The sequence below is a fragment of the Hemicordylus capensis genome, chromosome 5 (assembly GCF_027244095.1).
Source record: "Hemicordylus capensis ecotype Gifberg chromosome 5, rHemCap1.1.pri, whole genome shotgun sequence".
NCBI classification, from domain to species: Eukaryota; Metazoa; Chordata; class Lepidosauria; order Squamata; family Cordylidae; genus Hemicordylus; species Hemicordylus capensis.
This window is the reverse complement of record NC_069661.1, coordinates 208,031,536-208,053,719: the sequence shown is the minus strand read 5'-3', so window position 1 is coordinate 208,053,719 and position 22,184 is coordinate 208,031,536. Positions and strand designations below refer to the sequence as shown.

Here is a 22,184-nt window from a genome sequence, read left to right as displayed (position 1 = left end):
TGCCCACCATGTGAGTGCCAGTGTTGTGTTAGTCTGGAGTTTGTCCGCAGCTCCAGCACATTTCACAGAGCACTGGCATCTCATTAGTTAGGATGTTGGCCGGTGGATTATGAAAATAATGGAAGCTCAAGGAAGCATTAAGAGAAACAAGACAAGAAGAGAAGATAAATCAGAAAGAGAAAACAAGGAGAATGTGCTAAATAAGGGGAATCCATGCAAAGCAAGAGGAAAGCAAAAGGGAAAATGAAATAGTAGAAGGAGAAAGCCTGATTTTTTCTTTCTTTTTTTAAAAAAAGTTTTTTTAATGTATTGTCTCCATCTATCTATTTACTGCGTCTAAATACTGCTGTTCTGCCAGTAACTCAAAGTGGTTTGTAATATGATGACATAAATAATGACATAAATTCTAACTGACACACAAAAATGAAAGGGTGGAGAAGAAAGCAAACAAATTCAGATACCCATTCTTATATGGAAAGAGGTTTACTATCTCTGGTGGCCTTTAGGACAGCATTAGACACACCTGTTTAACCAGGCTTTGTGTTGATGTTTTAACTGCTTTTATACTGTTCTTAGATGTTTTAATTGTTTTCAGCTGTTTTAATTGCTTTGTTTTAATTATCTTTTCATGCATTTTTCGATAACCATGTTTACAGATTTTATAATTTAGCGGTATAAAAATGCAATAAAAATAAATAAACGAATAGTGGTTGACCTGATGCGCAGTGTGACAGAGCTGTAACACTGTGTCCCAGGGCTGCTGTGGACTGCTTAGAAGGCAGTCCTGACACTGTTAAGAATGGGTGACAGTTCAAACAGAGCTACTGTATTTTTCTCTATTCTCACAAATGGGGGAAACTGCAATAGCACTGCTTGAACAACCTCCTGTCCCTAACGGCATCGGGGCTGCCTTCTGAGTTTGCAGCAGCCCCAGGACGCAGCGTTACCGCTCTGTAATGGTGCCATGATGCACCATGGTAATTGTTGCAGAGTATTTCAGGAATGCAGGTTGCAAGAATAGGAAATAAGAAAACAGAGGTGGACTGGGGCAGGGGATAATGATATTGAGAAATATGGCAATTTATTATTATTATTATTATTATTTACATTTTATATCCCGCTCTTCCTCCAAGGAGCCCAGAGCGGTGTACTACATCCTTGAGTTTCTCTTTCACAACAACCCTGTGAAGTAGGTTAGGCTGAGAGAGAAGTGACTGGCCCAGAGTCACCCAGCAAGTATCATGGCTGAATGGGGATTTGAACTCGGGTCTCCCCGGTCCTAGTCCAGCACTCTAACCACTACACCATGCTGGCTCTCAAAACGTGTCTTGCTTCATAACCTTCTTACCTCTACCTCTAATACCCAAAGCACTCATTAAGAGAAAGGATAACGTTGGAAGAGACCAGTGCTGGCCTTTGCACTCATTTCCATACAAGTAAAATTACCAGGCAATTAACTCGCTTGCTACATTTTCCTTATTAGAGATGTTATTGCTAAACAGAATTCATTTAATGAAGTAAATAATCCTGTGGGGTGCTTACATGTAACTGTTTTTTTTTTAATTCTTGAATTTTAGAGTTGCAAAAAAATATTTATTTATTTTACATAATTTTATACCGCCCAAAACATGTTTCTCTCAAAAGGCCTCTATCATTTAAACAGTGATTTAGAACAAAGTGGCTTGACTGAAGATAAACTGAGCTGTTGAAGGAAGCAAATTGATTTTCTCCTCTTCTCTGCATCTGTGGGTGCCTCTTGCAGGCCATTATTGCATCCCTTCTCCACTGGATCCTTTCTCTCTCTCATGAGTGCACAAACACACATTTTGTTTGGTTTTGTATTTGATATCATTACACCCATGGATTAGGTACACTGGGCATGATTGAGCCTAAATTAAACTTTTATATCCTATTGATTTCAATAGGAGAGAGTTAGACACATGCTTCATAACTATAGCTGGAGTGCAAATTACAAATTTTCTGCTAGCAAATGCAAAACTCTGGATTGCCGAAGCATGACTCAGCAGTCTTGAAAAGTAGCTACTTTAGGATCCTTTCTCCTGTCCTCCCTTATCCCCCCACCCACCTAGCCTACCAGCACATCACATAAAACTTATTAGAAAGTCCATGTGGGCATTGGAACAAATTCCACATGTATTAATTGAAAGTAAAAACCTAGGATATACATTTGTAGAAATGTAAATAAGAGTTGAAGCTGGGCAGAGAATGGCAGGTGAATGTTGGGTGGCAGTAGCAGAGGTGCATCTAGGTAATTTTGGAGCCTGGACCTAGAGGCCTTTGGAGCACACACACCCCAATTTGCTTTGGAGGCCCCCCTCCACTGTGACACATGCAGTATTTTAACACATGGGTTCTTAAGGGCACAAACGGCAATTGAACTCACAAGAATGTAAGAATATAAAACAGGTATATTTATGCAAACGTGCACTAGCAGAAGCATCTCAAACACACAACTTAACATATTCCCATCCCACATATTTCTTTCCCCACTCCCTTTGAAGCAGAGGTCACACCTGGCCACCCAACACACTGGCAGGTCAGCACCACCCAGGACAGAATAAGAAGGATCTGGAGGCCCCCCCACCCAGGTGGTGTGGAAGCTCTGGACTTTGGCGCAGAAGTCCAGGGGTAAGAGTGCCTCTGGGCAGCAGGAACCTGACACTGGCAATCCAACATGGCAGGTTTGGACTCACAAAATGTGCTGAACTTGCAGCTTGCGCAAGGAGTCTGTGCTCCTCAGGAACCTCCTACTTCTTTTCTGGCAGTCAGGTGAAGCCACCCTACACTTAATTAATTTTAAACTCAATAAAATCAGTAAAACACAGAGAGTGAGATCTAACAGCAGCCCCTCCCCACAAGCAGGGGTGTGCGGAACAGGTTGGAATCGAGCCGGCCCGAGGTCAAGCTGGCTCGGCTCAAAGGCTCGCCCTCAAACCAAACCGAGCTGGTCGAAGCGTGAGTCAAGCCAAGCCAGGCTCGAAACCTCGCCTTGCAAGCCGGCTCGAGGGCTCAGCGGGTATACTTGTAAAGGGGGATCTGGCCAATGTACACGAGGATTCCTCTTTATAAGTAAAGGGCTAAATGTGGGCGGGGGGACACAAGGAAAAAGGTAGTCTTACTCTCTCTTTTTAACCTTGAAAAACAAGCTGCCAGCGGTGGCAAGGGTAGCGGGGCCAGCAGCGGAGGTGGGGGTTCCTTCCACACACACCCTGCCAGCCTCCCAGACAACAGGCCGGCTTTGCTGCAGCCCATTTCAGGCCTCTGTGCATGCATGGCCGCCATTACTGCACCATTACAGCATCACCACACGAATCCCTCCCACCTTGGCATTTAGCCCTTTACTTTCCTTTTTCCCCTTTACAAGTATACCTGTCAAGCCCCCGAGCCAGCTCAAAAGGTGGCTCACAGCGGACCGGACCGGGCCCCGGCTCAATCGAGTCCTAGCCCAAGCTGCCCAGGGCACCTCGAATTGAGTCTGGATTCAAGCCGAACTGGGCTAACATCTGGCTCGCATATCCCTACCCACAAGCTGCACACCTGCTCTGTAAGGGTGACGGCAACCTGTCCAAAACAGGATGAATAAATACCATCTTCATGATTAGATAAGCCATCCACCAACAGTACCTGCATTTTATATGGACTGAGCTTCAGTTTATTTGATGTCAGACACCTATTCCAAGTGTTCTCTGCCTGACTTGACTCCACTGAAGAGAAGAAATAGAACTGGGTGCCATGCATATTCCATGACATCTTATCCCAAATCTCCAGATAATGTTCCCTAACCATTTCATGCAGGATCAGCCAGCCCATGAGGCCCGCTGAAGTAGTGACCTCAGGAGGTAGATTATTGGAGTGGAACCTACCTACCTACCTACCTCCCCCTCTCCACTGCCACTTCAACTGCCTCCTGCTGCCATTTGGTAGCAGCACAAACTTGAAGAGAACTCCTGCCAGGAGGCAGCAGCAGCAGGCAGGGGTTCAGGTGAGGTGGCAGCAGAAGACGGCATTTGGCATCCTGGCTCAGATATCCTAAGGTCTTGGGCTAGCCGTGGTTTCATGTAGATGTTGAACAGAAGTCCCCAGTGTCACCTTTTGGGTCTGACACATCATATAAGAATAGAATAACCAGAGAATGATCCCCCCCAATTCCCGTATCTGATATGTAGTTGAGAAGGACACGATGGTCAATGCTACTAAAAGGTGCTGAGAAATTCAGGAGAATTAGCAGGGCTGCATTCTTCCTGTCCTTCTCTTAGGCCGTATTCAGACATTGAATGAAACCAGAGTTACATGTGGCTGGGGTTCATGTAACTGCATGTCTGAATGCATGAAACCACAGTTTGAACCCTAACTCAAACTGAGGGTTCAGTCACCAAACTCCACTGTGAACCCTCAGTTTGAAGTGATGTTCACTGCTTGGGTCTCTGGTCTGCAGCTGCTTCCATTGTGTCCAAATGCAGAAGTAGAGACAGCCTTCCCTGGAACCAGAATTGAAGAAAGGAAACTCCTTCCTCTCTTGGCTGCCGTTGGCTGTCCATCAATCAGAGGAGGCCAGCACTGATGTCTGAAATCAGACAGATACGCTCATGGCAGGGGGTGGGAGGAGTGGAACCGGGGGACTGGTTATGTGCTATGTCTGAATTCTGCCGCCAGTGCATCCATTGCCATCCCACATGCACCTGGCACCGCACCGTCATAATTTAGGAGGCAGGCAGGCGGGTGGGAGCAGGAGGAGGAGCTCTCGCCGCTGCGCTACTGCATGGTGGCAGTTTTAAAGGGTTAAAAAAAGAGATTTAATTAAACTCCCCCTTCCCCTTCTTACTTGCAAAGGGGAAGGGAACCCTTGCCGCTGGGGCAGCTAATCTTTGGCTGCCTACTAGCGGCAAAGAGTTTAATCTGCCCCTGTACATGGAGGCTGTTCTCAGGAGCAGCCTAGCCCAGGATAGGGCAGCCTAGCCTGGGCTAGGCTGCTTGTTTGGCATGCCAGGATCCATGCGGATTCCAGCGCTCCCGTCCAGCCTAACCTCGCTCCCAAGCCTGGCTTTAGCCGACAAGCACTCTTAGCAAGCGCTCCCTTAACCCGGCTGTTGGGATTGCATCTCCTGCAACCCGAGGAATCACAGAGATGGGTGCCTAGAGCGCCTCTCTAATGGGGGATCCTGTCAATACACCGTGCTTATGGTGCAATGCATTGTGGGATTCCCTGAGACCGGGACATCTTGTCCCGGCCTCCAGAACTCTGTGCTGCGTGGTGCAGTGTGGATTGTCTGGGAGCACATGCCACACTCCCAGCAGCATTTTTGTAATTGTCTGGGGGGGCGAAGGTGAGCTCTCTGTGAAGATACTCCAAATAGCTGTATACCACAAATACATAAGCTGTATTCAGAAGTTGTACATGCGTAGAGGCATCTGTACACACGTACATGTGTTTGTAAGAATGATTGTACATGTGTTCATTTTAAAAGTCTACCTGGGTACCGTTGAGGATGTGCATACTGGCTCTAGGTTGAGCCGGCTCGCCATTGAACTGGGCCTGTTCGATGGCTTGCCTTCGAGCCAAACAGGGCCCGGTTCAGTTTGGCTCAACCCAGGCATGCAAATGGCCAGTGGGCATGCACAGTGGCCTTTAAAATGACTGATGTGAGCCAGGAGAGGGCTGGAAAAGCCAAAAAGCAGGCCTCAATGTCCCAGGGGGAGGCCACTAGTGGGAAGGAGAACCTTCTGATACTCCCCCTGCCCCTTGTGGCTGTGGCAGCACCTAAAGGAGGCCATCGAATGACCCCAATGCAGGGGATAGGAAGTATACTTCTTTACATGCATTGAACATAATGTGCAAATATTATACATGTGTGTACATCTGTACATGTTTACACATACTATATGTGCATTGAACAAAACATGAATAGAGCTATAGTCAGAGTCAATCACATGATCTTTCCTAACTGATTGGAACCCTAGGCAACACATTACACAGAGAATTGTTTCTCCCACACTTTTATTCTTTTTTGGTAGAAATAGCCACCACAGGGGGCAATCCAGTTTGGAACCACAGTGCATGGGGGAGTCCTACTCCCTTCTGTCCATGCTGTTATCATACTAACACTCCCCCCTCCCTCTCCCTCACACACACACTCACAGCTGCTCTTTGCCTGAAAAGGTGTCACTGCAATGGCATGTTTGGGGGCAAAAAGTTGCTTGGGCAGAGAACAGATTTTCAGCTGTAAAAAAGAATAGGGGAAAGGACTGGACCTCTTCCCCCCACCACCCACACATGTTGCATTCCCAATCTGGATCCTCCCTGTAGAGACTACTGGCTAGTCCTAAAGATAACAGGAGCGTGGGAGAGGCAGTCATCTATTTAGCAGTATGGTCTAGTTCGAGACTTCGTCCTGGTATTCGCCAACAGACAGCAGCCATGTGGAATATCACCTCAGAAAAGCAGCCCCCCCCCCCGCAGCTTGATATGTATGTGTGTAATAGGGGCCCAAATGTTACCCGAGCAGCCTGGCATGTGGCTAGGAAAGCAGCCACCACCAGGCCACTTTGGTCACGTGAGACCTGCCTCTTGGTTTGTGTGGTTCGTGGCTTCCTGCCTACCTCCGTCTCTGTGCGGCGGTGGCGCAGGGCCAGACTGGGGGCACTGAGAGGGCGGGGGAATTTATGTGGGGAGGGAGCCAATTTTATTTATTTATTTGATTTGATTTGATTTGATTTGATTTTTATACCGCCCTTCCGAAATGGCTCAGGGTGGTTTACTATTTTTTGAGCAGAATGGGTGGGTTACACCATACTTTTTTGGTTTCATTTAATAATATTTTTTTTCTGTTAACTTTTGATATCCAACTTCTGTTTTCTGTTACTTATAGGTTACTATAAATATTTCAAATGAAGTATCACTTGTAACTATTAAGAAGCACAATTCTATACTAATAAAATAGCTTGGATATATGTGTTCCTATATAGTCCAGTTCCTGCAAGATTGTTAGAAACTGAAGTGGATGGCTTCTTAGTAGCACTACAATAGCACTGTTTTAAGTTCTCTCTCCCCACCAATTTCCACAAGAAGCCTGCCCTCTCACCCCTCAGCCCTATACACCTACCCAAGAGAGGAAAATTTATTTTCAGTTCCTAACAACATATATAGCGTCATAGAATTTCAAAGCATTTAAGCACATCATTGCGGAGAAATAGGGGTGAAGAGAAATGACGGTGGGGGAATAAATAACTGGTGGAAGGGAGTGGATAAATGTGTGAGACAAGGGCAGCTTGGCTACAAGAGGCAGCCTTTAGGGTTTGGGTTTGGGGGGAGGGGGAGAAGAGGAGAGCCTCACATCATGGCCAGGTGCCCCAGCCAGGTCAACCAGCTCTGGCTCCTTCCCTCTCCAAACAGGGACTCCCCATCAGCCTTGCTGCTTCCCCATCCAGCCTTCTGAGGCAGGAGTCCGAGATTTGTGTCTATACACTACAGAAAGAAAAGACACCATTTTTATTTCAAATAGGACAGCAGAATGTCATATATGGAGTAACCCCAATTTTGTTGAATTTAAAGACAACCAATCATTTCATGGGCAAAGGAGTTTTAAAAATGAGGTTCTTGTGAACTGATTTGCAAAGTTTTGTTCTGAAGCAATAGACTTTTGGTGGGGGAGCCTGCTACAAGCACAAAGCAAAATAAAATAAAATAGTAATGTTTAAAAGGGGAAACACGTTGAGAGAACCATTTTCTCATAGTTTGCTATTTAAGCCATTTTGAAAACTCTGTTGCAAAAAAAGCTGCATATCAATATTTTTAATAAGGGTGGGAGGGGCAGAGAAGAAACCCACAAACAGGGACCAGATTAGAGCTAGGAACAGGAATAAAAACATCCATTTTGTAAGCGCATTCCTCTTCTCCCCCCCTCCATTCTTTTCAAAGCTTTTAATACATTTGCTTGACTAATTTTCTCACAATGTTTGCACTAGAAAAGTTTTTGCATACTTTGAAACTTCTTTATTTTAAAAAGCTTAAAACTCTCTCTCACACACACACGCACGGACTTCTCTCATCTGTACAACACACACACACGGTTCCTGCAGGTGGGGGGAGAGAGAGTCAACACCGTAGCTTGACTATGGGGAACAAATCACACACAAAACAAACAGCAAATGGTTTTGTTTTTTTAACCAAATGTGTTACTTTCCTTCTTGAAGGAGACCAACACAACAGGTAGCAACTTCCTTGGCTTGGCTCAGTTCCATACAAACCCAAGCGGGGGAGAGGAGCACAAGACTCCAGGGGAGAACCAATCGGGCTGGGAGAGACGTTAACCCTTTCTTTACTCTCTGCTAGTGCCTATCTCCATGAGTCTCAGCATTTATTCAAAGAGAGTGCAACTGCACCCTTGCACCCTCCCTGGCAGAATGCAGAGCAGCAGAGACCGCGGCAGTAGCAGCAGGAGGAAGGGAAGGGAAAGCCACCGGATAGAAGAAGCAGCCTGTTTGGCTGCAGAGATTCCCTGCCCTGCAAGAGAGAGGCAGGCGAGGGAGCTCAGGATGAGGGTGGGGGAACAAACCCAGAGGCAGCAGGACAGAGACGAGGGAGGCAAGGGGGCCGGGGTTCAGGCAGCAGGCTGAGGGCGGAAGCCCTGCTCACGCACCCTCGGGAGTCGGAAAGCAGCAGGGTGCGCGCACACACAGAGGCGAGATTCCCTGGTGGCTGCCAGTGGAGGAAGGAGGGGGCCGGGGCTCAGGCAGGCTGAGGGGAGGGCGGAGGCGCCGCCGCTCACACTCTCAGAAGGCAGCAGGGCGCGCACACAGGTGAAATTCCCTGGTGACTGCGCCCTGCAAGAGAGAGACAGGCAGACAGACGCTGCGGAGGAGGAAGGGGCCCCGGAGGCGGGAGGGCGCATCACACTCGGAGGGCAGCAGGGCGCACCAGGAAAGTGCCTCCTTGCCCGGCAGGCCAGTCTGAGCCTGCGCCGGTGCCGCACATTAACAATGGCTACTGCATTATTCCCCGTGGTTTGGATCCACCTTTTTACCGTGGAATTCTGTCTGGCTCCGTTACTACTTCTCAGTTCTCAGCGTGGCCACGCACCACAATCCGGGCAAGAGTGGTGGAGGCGCCCCGAAGGGTGGCGCCCACCCGCTCTTGCCCAGGCTCCGGTGGAGAGGGGAGGGGGCGGGGGCATCCTACTATGCTCACCGGGGTGTGAGATTGGTGGAGGGGGGGGGGGAGGGAACGCTGTCAGTCACTTCGCTGCCCTCCAGCAGAGGGAGTGGCCGATGTTGGCGGGACAGTGACAGGTAGTTCTCCGGTCCTTAGGCAAGGGCGGCGAAGCGGCCGCCGCAGCCGCGGGAGGGTCACGTTGGGTGGTGGCGTATGGGCGCCCGTCGAGCAGCCCGGCAGCCGCTTCCTTCTCGGCGTGCAGGCGGCAGCGGAGGAGATACACGGAGAATATCCATAGTAACAGGGGATGCGAGGGGCGGGAGGGGGGAGGTGCAGCGGCAGATCGGCAACCTGCCCGCCTGCAGCCAGCACGGCGTGCGCCCGGACCTCGCCGCTCGGCACAGAGAAGCCCGGTGAGTGCCCAGCGGCGGGGGCCCTCCTCGGCGGGACAGAGCGAGCATCGGCGTTGCACCGAGAGGCTCTCGGCCCGCCACGAGCACGCGGCGGGAGCGCGGGAGGGGGGGCAGAGGGGGCGGGGGCGCTTTCTCTCCCCCCTCCTCCGCTCTCGCTCGGCGGTGCCGGCGGCTGGCAGGGGAGGGGGACGCTCAGCTGGGTTGCGCTGTGCTCGGCTCGGTTCCGCTGCGGCGTCCCTGCCTCGTTCGCCACAAGGCGGGGAAGGAAGATGCACAAAGGAGAGAGATAAACGCTGCAGAATATAAATATCTCCGGCTTGGCTCGCAGCCCCCGCCTGCCCGTGTTCGCTACCGTCACCGCCGCCGCCGCCGCTGCGCCTAGGTGGGAGAGGGAGAGAGACCGGCCGGCCGGCCAGGCAGCCAGGCAGCTGATGAGTAAGCGAGTCCCCATGTCTGCTGGGATGGCCGCTGCATGGCTCGGGGCTCGGGAGGGTCCGGGACGGGGGCGAAGGACAGCGGCTACCGAGAGGGCTCCTTCCCGTGGACCCGTTGGTGGCTCCAGGGGAGATTGACGGGGATGAGGAATCTGGCTAAAGCCCCTCTTCTCTCGGATCCGATTGCCTGTCTTGTTCCTTCCTACTCGTCTGCTTTGCTCCAGCTCTGCGCTGTCACAAAGTGGACATCGGCTCCAAAAAGGGCAGTTTGCTTTCCCCCTTCCTCAACGGTCTCCATCCCTCCAAGGCTTCAGGAATGTCACTTGTGCCTAAAAATAGTCTCTTTTTTTTAAGGGAGATCTCTCTCTCTCTCTCTCTCTGCGTATATATGTAGGTGTGTGTATATATGTGCGTGCGTGTGTGTGTGTGTGTGTGTGTGTGTGTGTATATATATATATATATATATATATATATATATATATATATATATATATATATATATATATATATATGCAGAGAGACAAAGGAAGAGAGGGGGAGAGAAATGTGCATCGCATGCCATGCAGTCCTAACGAGCGCCTGATGGAAGTGGTCCTGGCTTGTGGTGATAGCTGCGAGTTTCTCATCGCCTCGGAGTGCTACGGGGGGGTGGGGGTGGCCGGCAGCAGCCCCGAGAAAGCGTCTCCCCAGTGTGCTCACTCCATGTATTTTTAAGCAGTGATTAATCTCGGGGAGAAAAGTGGGCATGTACTTTCCCGTGATACACCCTGGAGAGCAATTGCAGAGCCGGCAATGGCTTATTTCTGTGGAGGTGTCAGTACTCAACATCTACCTTGGAAAGTACTGCTTTCAGTAGCTTGATAACTTAGATGTCTTATGCTCTGGTCTCAAACTTGTCAAGGAGGGAAAAGAGAAGGCCTCGGCTTTGGGATAATGCTGTTTTTGTCCTTTCTGGTTAGATATTTTTCAAACAGTTTTTGTCTTTTTCCTGGTCTCCTATACCTATTGATAGAAATCACAGTTCATTCCTTGATGATATGCAAAGATTGTGAATGTAAATAACACTAGTCAACTGTCTCTTGAATAGGTTGACTGTGTGTGTGTGTGTGTGTGTGTGTGTGTGTGTGTGTGAACTAAATGGAAAAAAATTGCAAATCTATATTTGCACATAACTCCAGTGATACCGCCATGTGACAACATTCTTGTACAGATGGAATTCCCTTGGGCCTTATAAGCAGTTGCTCACAGTGGTGCAATTCTATTTACTTCAGGTAGGGCTATGTTAGGGTAAGTGGTTGTTGAGCCTCCGGGCTGCTTCATGTATTATAATTATACATAATCTTTGTAGGGGGAAAGCACATACATTATCTGTGAAGTGTGGGGCAAGTGTGATTTTATCGCAAGCTGTGTACTGGCAAGAAATACTCACTCCACGGTTCACACATGCTTTTAGTACACAGAAATTATTGGGGAGGGGGGAGGATATGAAGTACCTTAAGTGTTTTATCCAAACAGTAAAGCAGATGGATATTTAAGAGCTTTAGCACATAGAGGTAGGGGTGTGTGTGTGTGTGTGTGAGAGAGAGAGAGAGAGAGAGAGATCGTCACTAGCACATAGTAGGGTGCAGTGAAGGTTGGTAGCAATGTCTGTCCATGTGCATAAAGTGAAGATTTGTGTTCTGTGACTGTAAAGAGTTTTTTTTTAAAAAAAGATTAAAACCTTAATATTTGGCATTGACAACATGGCTGTTGAAATATGTCATTTTTTCTTTTTAAAGCATTTCTAGTTTAGTTAACAAGTTAGCTGTGAACTAATCTTAAAGTAACCTCTTCCACAGTGGGCAGCAAGTATTATGGATCTCTATTAACAATTATTATTGTCCTAAAAGTGCATTATGAGGGGCTTCTAAAGGAGTACAGTCAATTGAAATCTTGTCACAACAGAGTGGTTTTGTTTCTCAGTTTATCTCAATATACGTCCAGGGCTTCATGTTTTTTTTTTTCCAAAAAGGCAATAGGCTTTTATTTTCAAAGCAGGAGACCTTGATCCTGCCATGTTTAATTATCACTATGTTGTAAAATTGCATTCTAATGGCAACATAAAAATTTAAATGAAGCTGTAAAATGGAGACTTAGTTATTTTAGCTGATGATGTTTAGTGTAGCTGTTTCACAGTTTGTCATGGAGAAGTCTGGCTTTTTCCCTTTGAGAAATGTAATACACACAAGGTGTGGTCTTGCAGACATGTGTTTAACTTTTCATATACAAGTATTTCTATTAACTGCTGCTTCTTGCTTGGGTAAATATAAGCATGGGTAAGTTGTTGTTGAATGAAAACCCTGAAGTAATTAATGGAAATAAAATGCCTGACTCATTTTGATTGGTATAAAAGAAGGGCATGTACTTTTGCCATTTAAAAAGGCCAGCTTAGTCACAAGAAATGTTTTAAAATGAACCATTATTGGTTAATCCTTTTTTATGTGCATTTGGACTCTGAAGACATCTTTGCAAAATATATCCAGAGTTGTAATTTCAATTTCCCCCCAGCTGGTACTGTTAAAGAAACAATGGAAATGAATAAACGAATAGAAGAATCAGACAACAATGGGGGGTGTAATGGAATTATATTAAAATCAAGGAAAGGGGTTGCAGCTTAGCCTTTAAATGAACTAGGAAGACAGGCAATCAGAGTACTCCACTAGCACAGTGTCTTCAGCAATGAATGGATTTCAAACTGGTGGTTCACAAACAGGTCATTCAAGAAACTCATTCACTGGACTTGCACTGGCATAGTACTTTGAGGATGAAATTGTAAATCAGATTTTTAGGGATAGGAATCCTGCATCTAAAGACAACTACCCAAATGTTTAGATAATGTAATCAGTCTTAAAAGAGAAAACTATTTTCCTTCAAGTATTCTTTAAACCTTTAAAAGTTAAACAATATATAATAAATTAAACAGCAATGACATGAAGCAGAGTTGCACAGAGCTAAGATGTTCGAATGCCATCTTTAAGCAGCTGGAAACTGTCAACTTAACTGGAAAACTGAGATGATAGATGTATTCTTCACATTAATAAAAAAACAAAACCCTGATGTGGATTCTTGAAACTGTGGAACTGAGCAGCATATGTTTGCATGTGATGAAACCATTAATATCTTGATTCTTATGATATTGTAGGAGCTAAACAGCACAGTTTTCGTAGAAAACAATGTTATCTCTTCCCCTTGGATGTTTAAATATGTCAAAAGAATAGTAGATACAATGTATTTTGACAAGGTTCCCTGCTACAGGTTGCTGTGACTAAATAGTGGAGTAAGATCATTGTGCACTGTTACTCAATTAAACTGTCAGATTAGTCATCCCCACCCCTTGATCTGCCCCTTAATAGTCATTGCCTTTCCCATGTGCCTGCATTGCTATGCTGGTGGCTGCCAGTGACTCAGTTCCAGCCACTGATTAAGTACCCAAATGCTACCCAAATATGTGTGGTAATAGAAGGACTATTGAGAGGGCTTTCTCATTTCCCCCTTCTACTAAAGGGAGACTTCCAGGCACTAAATTGTCAATAGCATAGCTATTCCCCCCAATTTCCAAGTTGGCCTTAACAGTGCTTCCCCAGCTGCAGATCTTTATTTTTTTGTTTTTCCAAAAGAAGCAGTCACACAGAACTTGGCAAGAAGAAACAAAGTGCAGCTTTATTTCCATAGAAAAGCACAGTGGTCATCTGGACTTCTGTAGAAGAAGTAAAAAATCTATCCCAAATTCAGATTGCTATATCATTTACAACTTCTAATAGCCAAATGTGCAAATGGTTGTAATCAACTAGTCACACATTTAGTGCGTTAATTGGTTAATTACACAATTATGGCTGTCAATACTTAATGGTAATCAGTTTTGTATTACTGATGCAGAACTTGCTACTGACTTAGGAGATTTGTTCCAAACTCCTCATTCTCCATCGCCAGACATCAGCAGATTTTCTTTCCTTGTTCAGTCAAGACACATACCTATTTGTTACATCTAGCAGGTGCTAACTGTTGTACTTATATTAAAAGTCATTTCTTTGAATTTGGTACTTAATCACAGCTCCACAAAAATCCTATCTCTATCTATCTATCATCATATTTATATACTACCTGATGTGTGTATCTCTAGGTGGTGTACACAATTTAAAATGCAACAAATATAAAACAGATTAAAAACAATTAATAATAAATAATAATAAGCAATTAATAATTAATAATTTCAGAGAGTAAAAAATTAAAACAGTTTCATGGGATAAATACAATTAAACAGTTTATAATTAATTTCAGTTAAAAGTCTGAGAAAACAGATGTGTCTTGAGGAACTTTTGAGCAAAGTTCCAAGTTCCCTTGTGAATACAATTTTGGTTGTAACTATGATTACAATTTTCCCAGACCATGTCATTACAGTATTATTACCATAATCATTATGAGCCGGCGTGATGTAGTGGCTAGAGTGCTGGACTAGGACCGGGGAGACCCGAGTTCAAATCCCCATTCAGCCATGAAACTAGCTGGGTGACTCTGGGCCAGTCACTTCTCTCTCAGACTAACCTACTTCACAGGGTTGTTGTGAAAGAGAAACTCAAGTATATAGTACACCGCTCTGGGCTCCTTGGAGGAAGAGCAGGATATAAATGTAATAATAATAATAATAATAATTAATAAGTTATCTAAGTTACACCATGTCTTTTGAAACGGAAGATTTCAAGCTTTATTCAATTTTACGCAGAGATACACTTCAATTTGCAGCTGATCAGCTGCATTACCCAACGTGTTCTCACTAGTGGGATATACTAATTTAAAACAATTACATTGCTTTTGTCAGTCTGATTTATTCAGTCTCAGACTAAATTACTTTATGAATGGTTGGTGTTTGATCTAAGATCAACCTCAAATTCATTAGTAGCAAAGAAATGTCTTCTGGCATCAACCCCCAGATACCCAGAGGCAGACTGTGACTGGCAAAAGGTGCTCATTCCTGTGCTTGTCTATGCGCGCGCACACACACACACACACACTCTCTCTCTCACTTGAATAGCCATGCTTCAGAAGTGGGATGCTACCACTGTGGCCTTGAATCCTTCTGCTGCACACCTGCAACTTTGGTCAGGATGTCAGCCACAGTGTCTAGATGTAGGTGGAGAAATACACCAGGGAAGGAGCAGCTTAGCTCTTTACCCTGTTCGGTTGTGTACCTTTGTGGAAATTAGTCACCATAATAAAATACAGGCCTTAGTTGCCCAATCTAACATGCTCTAGTTTGGTAGCTTTTCATATTCTGAGGTGATCCCTCCCTCACTTTCTAAAATAGTAGGTCAGAATACGACATCTAAAAACCAGCAACATCACAGTATATTGTGAACATCGTTCTTTTCAAATGAACAAGAATTTAGAACAAAAATGTTATTGCTGTGATAAAATATGCACAACAGTTATCTCATTTCCATGTTGTTATTCTCAGTTTTATTGTATGCTGTCTAATTAAGTTTTGTAGTGCATATTATCTGAACGTTCACTGAGAGGATGGAATTATTCCTACAAGTTCAAATATCACTGAAGAAGAACTTATACAAACTGCCTCAAACATAATTTTTCAATCTTGGGGTTGTGGGGGGGGTGGGGGGGGAGAGAAAAGAAAACACCAAAAATTTCTCTAAGATCTTTATAACAGATGGCATTAGCAATCATTAGATTTTAAGTCAATTTAGATAATACAGTGGTGAGTGGCAACATGGAAGATGAAAACTATGCACAAATGGAACATTTTAGCTACGCTTCCCCCTGGTTTTACAATGCTACTAGGAATCCCAAGGTTATCTGAAGAAAGAAACCCCTCAGCTATACTATTGTTTCTATGGGAAACAATGCTCTCTGGAAAATGTTTTAGTTTTATTTATTTAAAACATTTATATTCCAGCATACACAATCACTCATGACCGCTCAAAACATCCATTTAAAGCAACTTAATACAATAAGACAAAGTAAAGACTAAAATTATAAACATTATAACCTTAAATAACAGCAGCACCAAAATATGTTCCTCCCTCGGCTGGAAGGGGTTGTGGAGGGGAGAGACTAGCTCTCTTCAGACGCTGTTTTTAAAAGGGGACACAGTACCTGCTTACAACATCCTGAGTGTACACCGAAAAGCCCTGCTAAGATGCTGAGAACCCTCAGACTGCAATGCTATATGGTGTTTGTCTAAAGAGGTAAATGCCGTAAGCATGATGGAGCTTGTTGTATGAGCACCGAGAGGCTTTTGAGCACATCAGCACCAGAGCAGGACTTCCAGGCATAGTTTTTTATCCTACTTTCCAGTAGGCTTATGAGATCATCTGGCATTCTGTGTGTGTTCATCCGTGTGTCTGACTGTGTATGTCTCCCCGCAACCCAACTTCTCAATGCCTGGATCAATATGAACCAAATTGGGTACAGTTGTAGGGGTGGTCTCTCTCCCCCCAGTGGCCAGCCGTATGCCAGGCTATCGCTTCTCCCGCCCCCCCGGGGGCTGGCTGTTTGCCGGCCCACCGCTTCTCTCCCCTGCAACTCCCAGCAGCAGGCCATTTTCTAGGCTGCCGTTTCTTAGCCTCCTGGTGGCCAGCCATTTTCCAGGCTGCCGCTTCTCCCCACCCCTAGTGGCCAGTCATTTGCTGGGCCACCACTTCTCTTTTCCCCCAGCGGCCAGCCGTTCTCCAGGCCGCCGCTTCTCCCCCCTTGGTGGCTGGCTGTCCCCGTTGCTAATCATCAGCTTGCTTGCAAATTCTCATGAGAGCTGCCACGCATGGGATTAACGACAGGTATGTCTAAGAGAATTAAATATATAGATTATATTATATATTTATGCTAACTTAGTAATTTTAATGTGGTGATTCTCTTTATTTAGCAGGGGGAGAGTAACTGGCCCTATCCACCCCCAGCACAGTACCTCCGGTGACTGTTGCTGGTGTCTATCTTATGCTTCTTTTTAGATTGTGAGCCCTTTGGGGATAGGGATCCAACTTATTTATTTATTATTTCTCTATGTAAACCGCCCTGAGCCATTTTTGGAAGGATGGTATAGAAACTGAATTAATAATTTATTTATTTATTATTTATTATTAAAACTTTTATACCACCCTTCCAAAAGGCTCGGGGCGGTTTACATTTATATTAATAACAATAATAACAATATCAGATACACTGCAGGAATAATAGACTGGGCCCAGGAAGAGCTAGAGATGCTAGATCGTAAGACCAGGAAAATAATGACCGTCAATCATGCTCTGCACCCCCGCAGTGATGTAGATAGCTATACCTCCCTCGCAGCTCAGGTGGAAGAGGAATGCTGCAAGTCCATCAAACAGTAGGGGAGGAGAAAAGAGGCCTTGAAGAATATATCAAGGACAGTGAAGAAGATGCACTTCAAATGGTCAATAATGCGAAACTATTCAACACCAATGAAACAAAGCAGGCCTACAAGAAAGAACAAGTCAAGAACCGAGCAGAAAAATGGAAAAAGAAGCCCCTGCACAATATAAGTGGAAAATCAGACATCACCAAGACCTGGCAATGGCTTAAGAATGGCAACTTGAAGAAAGAAACAGAGGGTTTGATACTGGCTGCACAAGAACAGGCACTAAGAACAAATGCAATAAGAGCAAAAGTCGAAAAGTCAACCACAAACAGCAAGTGCCGCCTTTGTAAAGAAGCAGATGAAACCGTGGACCATCTAATCAGTTGTTGTAAAAAGATTGCACAGACTGATTACAAACAAAGGCATGACAAGGTAGCAGGGATGATACACTGGAACATCTGCAAAAAATACAATCTACCTGTAGCCAAAAATTGGTGGGACCATAAAATTGAAAAAGTTGAAGAAAATGAAGATGTAAAAATATTATGGGACTTCCAACTACAAACAGACAAACATCTGCCACACAATGCACCAGATATAACTGTAGTTGAGAAGAAAGAAAAACAAGTTAAAATAATCATCATAGTAATACCAGGGGATAGCAGAATAGAAGAAAAAGAAATAGAAAAAATCACCAAATACAAAGATCTACAAATTGAAATTGAAAGGCTGTGGCAGAAGAAGACCAAAATAATCCCAGTGGTCATTGGCGCCCTGGGTGCAGTTCCAAAAGACCTTGAAGAGCACCTCAACACCATAGGGGCCACAGAAATCACCATCAGTCAATTACAAAAAGCAGCTTTACTGGGAACAGCCTATATTCTGCGACGATATCTATAACAACAGCAACAACATTGACAATAAAATTCAACCATCCCAGGTCCTTGGGAAGGACTCGATGTCTGGATAAAACAAACACCTGTCAATAACACCTGTCTGACTGTGTAAATCAATCAATCAATCAATCAATCAATCTTCCTAGGAATTGGTGTAGGTCTTATAACAGTTTGGATTTTCTTTCTCAGGCCCCAAAATGCCTTGGTCCAACCCTATTTGGGTTGGGGCAGGGGAAGAAGTAGGCTAGCATAGATGGAAAAATCACTTGATTTTGTACTTCCCTGTTGCTATAATACAGGTTGCAAATACAGAGTGAAACTGTTAGTATACAAATGTGTTAATGCATACAAATGTGTCTCAAATGTGTTAATGCATTCAGTCCAGGAAGTACCAATTGCATGTTAATCTGGACTAGAGAAAAATTAACATAATGCATCATATGCATTTCATTTCCCAGAGGTGTGCATGATAATATAACATAAATAAGAACATAACAGCCCTGCTGGATCAGGCCAAAGACCTATCTAGTTCAGCATCCTGTATCACACTAGATGCCTAAGAGAAACCCACAGGCAAGTGGTGAGAACATGCCCTCTCTCTCACTCTTGCTCCCCTGCAGCTGGTATTTAGAGGCAACTTGCCTCTGAGGGTGGAGGTGGTCTATAGCCACCAGACTAGTAACCATTGATAGACCTAACCTCCATGAATTTCTCTAAGTCTCTTTTAAAGCCATCCAAGCTAGTGGTCATTACCACATCTCATGGCAGAGAATTCGATAGATTAATTATGTACTGTGTGAAAAAGTACTTCCTTCTTTTGGTCCTAAATTTCCAGCCATCAGTTTCATGGTATGACTCCTGGTTCTAGTGTTGTGAGAGAGGGAGAAAAATGTATCTCTGTCCACTCTCTCTACTCCATGCATAATTTGGACACCTCTATCATATCTCCCCATAGTTTTATTTTATTTATTATTTTTATTTATTATTACACTTTTATACCACCCCAACTCGTGTCTCTGGGCGGTTCACAATGATAAAACAGTTAAAAACACACATAAAAACTAACAATTTAAAAGTCAATCACAGAATTAAAAACCTATTAAAAAGCTGAAAAAGCCTGAGTAAAAAGATGGGGTTTTAAGCATTTTTTAAAAATTGTCAGAGATGGGGAGGATCGTATCTCAATAGGGAGCGCATTCCATAGTCCCGGGCAGCAACTGAGAAGGCCCGTCTCCGTGTGGCCACCAGACGAACTGGAGACGGACCTCCACAGACGACTGCAATGGACGGTGGAGCTCATAATGAAGAAGATGTTCTCTTAAATACCCAAGGCCTAAGCTGTTTAGGGCTTTATAAGTTATAACTAGCACTTTGTATTTTGCCCAGAAACCTATAGGCAGCCAGTGTAACTCCATCAGCAGAAATGTAATGTGGTCTCTCCGAGATGACCCAGAGACCAAACTGGCTGCTGCATTCTGAACCAACTGAAGTTTCCAGAATATGTACAAAGGCAGCCCCACGTAGAGCCCATTATAAAAGTCAAGTCTGGAGGTTACCAACAAATGTACCACTGTTTTGAGGTCGTTTATCTCAAGAAACGGGTGCAGCTGGTGTATCAGCCGAAGCTGATAGAAAGCACCCCTGGCCACCGCCTCAACCTGAGAAACCAGGGAGAGGTGTGAATCCAGGAGTACTCCCAGACTGCGAACCTGTTCCTTTTGGGGAAGTGTGACCCCATCTAGAACAGGCAGATCAAAATTGTCTCTGGAGTTCTGACCCTGCACAATAAGTACCTCTGTCTTATCTGGATTCAGCTTCACTTTATTCTTCCTCATCCAGCCCATTACTGCTTCCAGGCAGGCATTTAGGGAGGATATGCCAGCTCCTGAAGAAGTTGACATGGAGAAATAGATCTGGGTGTCATCAGCATACTGGTAACACCCAGCTCCAAATCCCCTGATGATCTCTCCCAGCGATTTCATGTAGATGTTAAAAAGCATTGGAGAGAGTATGGAGCCTTGAGGGACACCATACTTAAGCTCAGATCTCAAAGAACAACAGTATCCAATCGACATTATCTGGAATCTGTCCGAGAAGTAGGAGCGGAACCACTGTAAAACAGTGGCATCTCTCAACTCAGAAGGAGGTTCCAACCTCAAATTGGTATGTTAAGGGATGCCAACGGACAGATAGTTACTGATTCAGAGATGATCAAACAGAGATGGAAGGAGTATACTGAAAATCTGTACAGCAGGGACATCAACAACCAAGATACAACCAACTCTAGAAGATATTCCCTACTTGCAAGAACCTCTAGTATGGGAAGATGGTTAGATCAGCATTCTGGTCGTTACCAAGTCAGACAGCTAAAGGAATTGATGGAATGGCTACAGAAATGTGGCAAGCAACAGAAAAAGAATCAGTCAAGGCTCTAACCAAACTATGCCAGCAAATCTGGAGAACCACACAGTGGCCAACAAATTGGAAGAGATCAGTCTACATACCAAAGAAAGGAGACTTAACAGATTGTGCAAATCATTGTACAATATCCTTCATTTCACATGCTAGCAAAATAGGATCATGCAACGCAGATTAGAACCCTATGTGGAAAGGGAAATGCCAGATGTTCAAGCTAGTTTCAGAAAAAGCCGAGGAACAAGAGACATCATTGCTGATGCACGCTGGATAACTGAGAAAGCCAAAGAATACCAGAAAGTAGTCAATATGTGCTTTATTGACTACAGAAAGGCCTTTGATTTCTTTGACCATGTCAAGTTGTGGAAAAATATTCTTAGGAAAATGGGTGTCCCAGAACATCTCATCGTTCTAATGAGACAGGAAGGCACAGTCCAGATGGAACAAGGTGAAACAGACTGGTTCCAGATTGGCTGTATAATTTCTCCTTATTTATTCAACTTATATGCTGAACATCTCCTGAGAGAAGCTGGATTAGAAGAAGATAAGTGTGGTTTTAAAGTTGGAGGAAGAAACATCAATAACTTGTGCTGCACTGATGACACCACTCTGATCGCTGAGAATGCGGATGATCTGCAAGCTCTAGTAATGAAAGTCAAGGAGCACAGTGAAAAATGGGACTACGACTAAATGTAAGGAAGACTAAACTAATGACAACAGGTATAGCAACCAGCTTCAGAATGGATAATGAAGACATTTAAGTGGTGGATAGCTTCTGCCTTTTATGATAGACCATCAATAGTAAAGGATCCAGCAGTCAAGAAATATCCTGCAGACTAGCACTTGGTAGGCTTGCAATGAAGGCCTTGGAAAGGATATTTAGATGCCGTGACGTGTCTACACCTACAAATATTAGAATCGTTCGGACAATGGTTTTCCCCATGACACTCTATGAATGCAAAAGCTGGACTTTGAAGAAACAAGATAGAAAAAGTATTGACGCTTTTGAACTTTGGTGCTGGAGAAGACTTTTGAGGATACCATGGACAGCCAGGAAAACAAACATGGACAGCCAGGAAAACAAGCAAATGGATCACAGAACAAAGCAATCCAGAATTTTCACTCGAGGCACAAATGACCAGGCTCAAACTATCATACTTTGGGCACATTATTCAAAGACCCAGGTTCCTTGAGAAGTCCATAATGCTGGAAAAAGTTGAAGGAAAGAGAAGAGGAGGATGACCAGCAGCAAGGTGGATGGACTTGATTACGACAGCAATGAATGCGCCACTGAGAGACCTTAAAGGCCAAGTTAAAGACAGATCATCCTGGAGAGAATCTATCTATGTGGTCATGTCACTAAGAGTCAACACTGACTTGACTGCACTTAATCAATCAATCAATGAATGCCTAGTTCCCCTTTAGCCAGTCCACCCTGCTGCTTCCCACCCCCCCCCCACCCCAGGGTAATTATAGCTTTGGAGTGGGCTGCCA

At 44.7% G+C, this 22,184-nt stretch overlaps 1 protein-coding gene across 20 annotated transcripts in view; it reads left to right on the top strand.

Moving 5' to 3' along the window:
• Nucleotides 1-22,184, top strand: part of ANKS1B (ankyrin repeat and sterile alpha motif domain containing 1B) — a 595,071-nt gene that overhangs the window by 472,001 nt on the left and 100,886 nt on the right. Inside the window, exon 1 of one of the 20 annotated variants that reach the window (XM_053251599.1) lies at nt 8,516-8,534. The exons of 14 other annotated variants lie outside the window; for them this stretch is intronic. The gene's annotated coding sequence lies outside the window, so the exon portion shown is untranslated. Of the gene's footprint in view, nt 1-8,515; nt 8,535-8,658; nt 8,682-8,798; nt 8,818-9,274; nt 9,307-9,330; nt 9,583-9,706; nt 10,018-22,184 lie in introns of those variants that run through there. 5 more of the 20 variants (XM_053251597.1, XM_053251598.1, XM_053251595.1 and 2 more) reach the window with 5 other exon arrangements.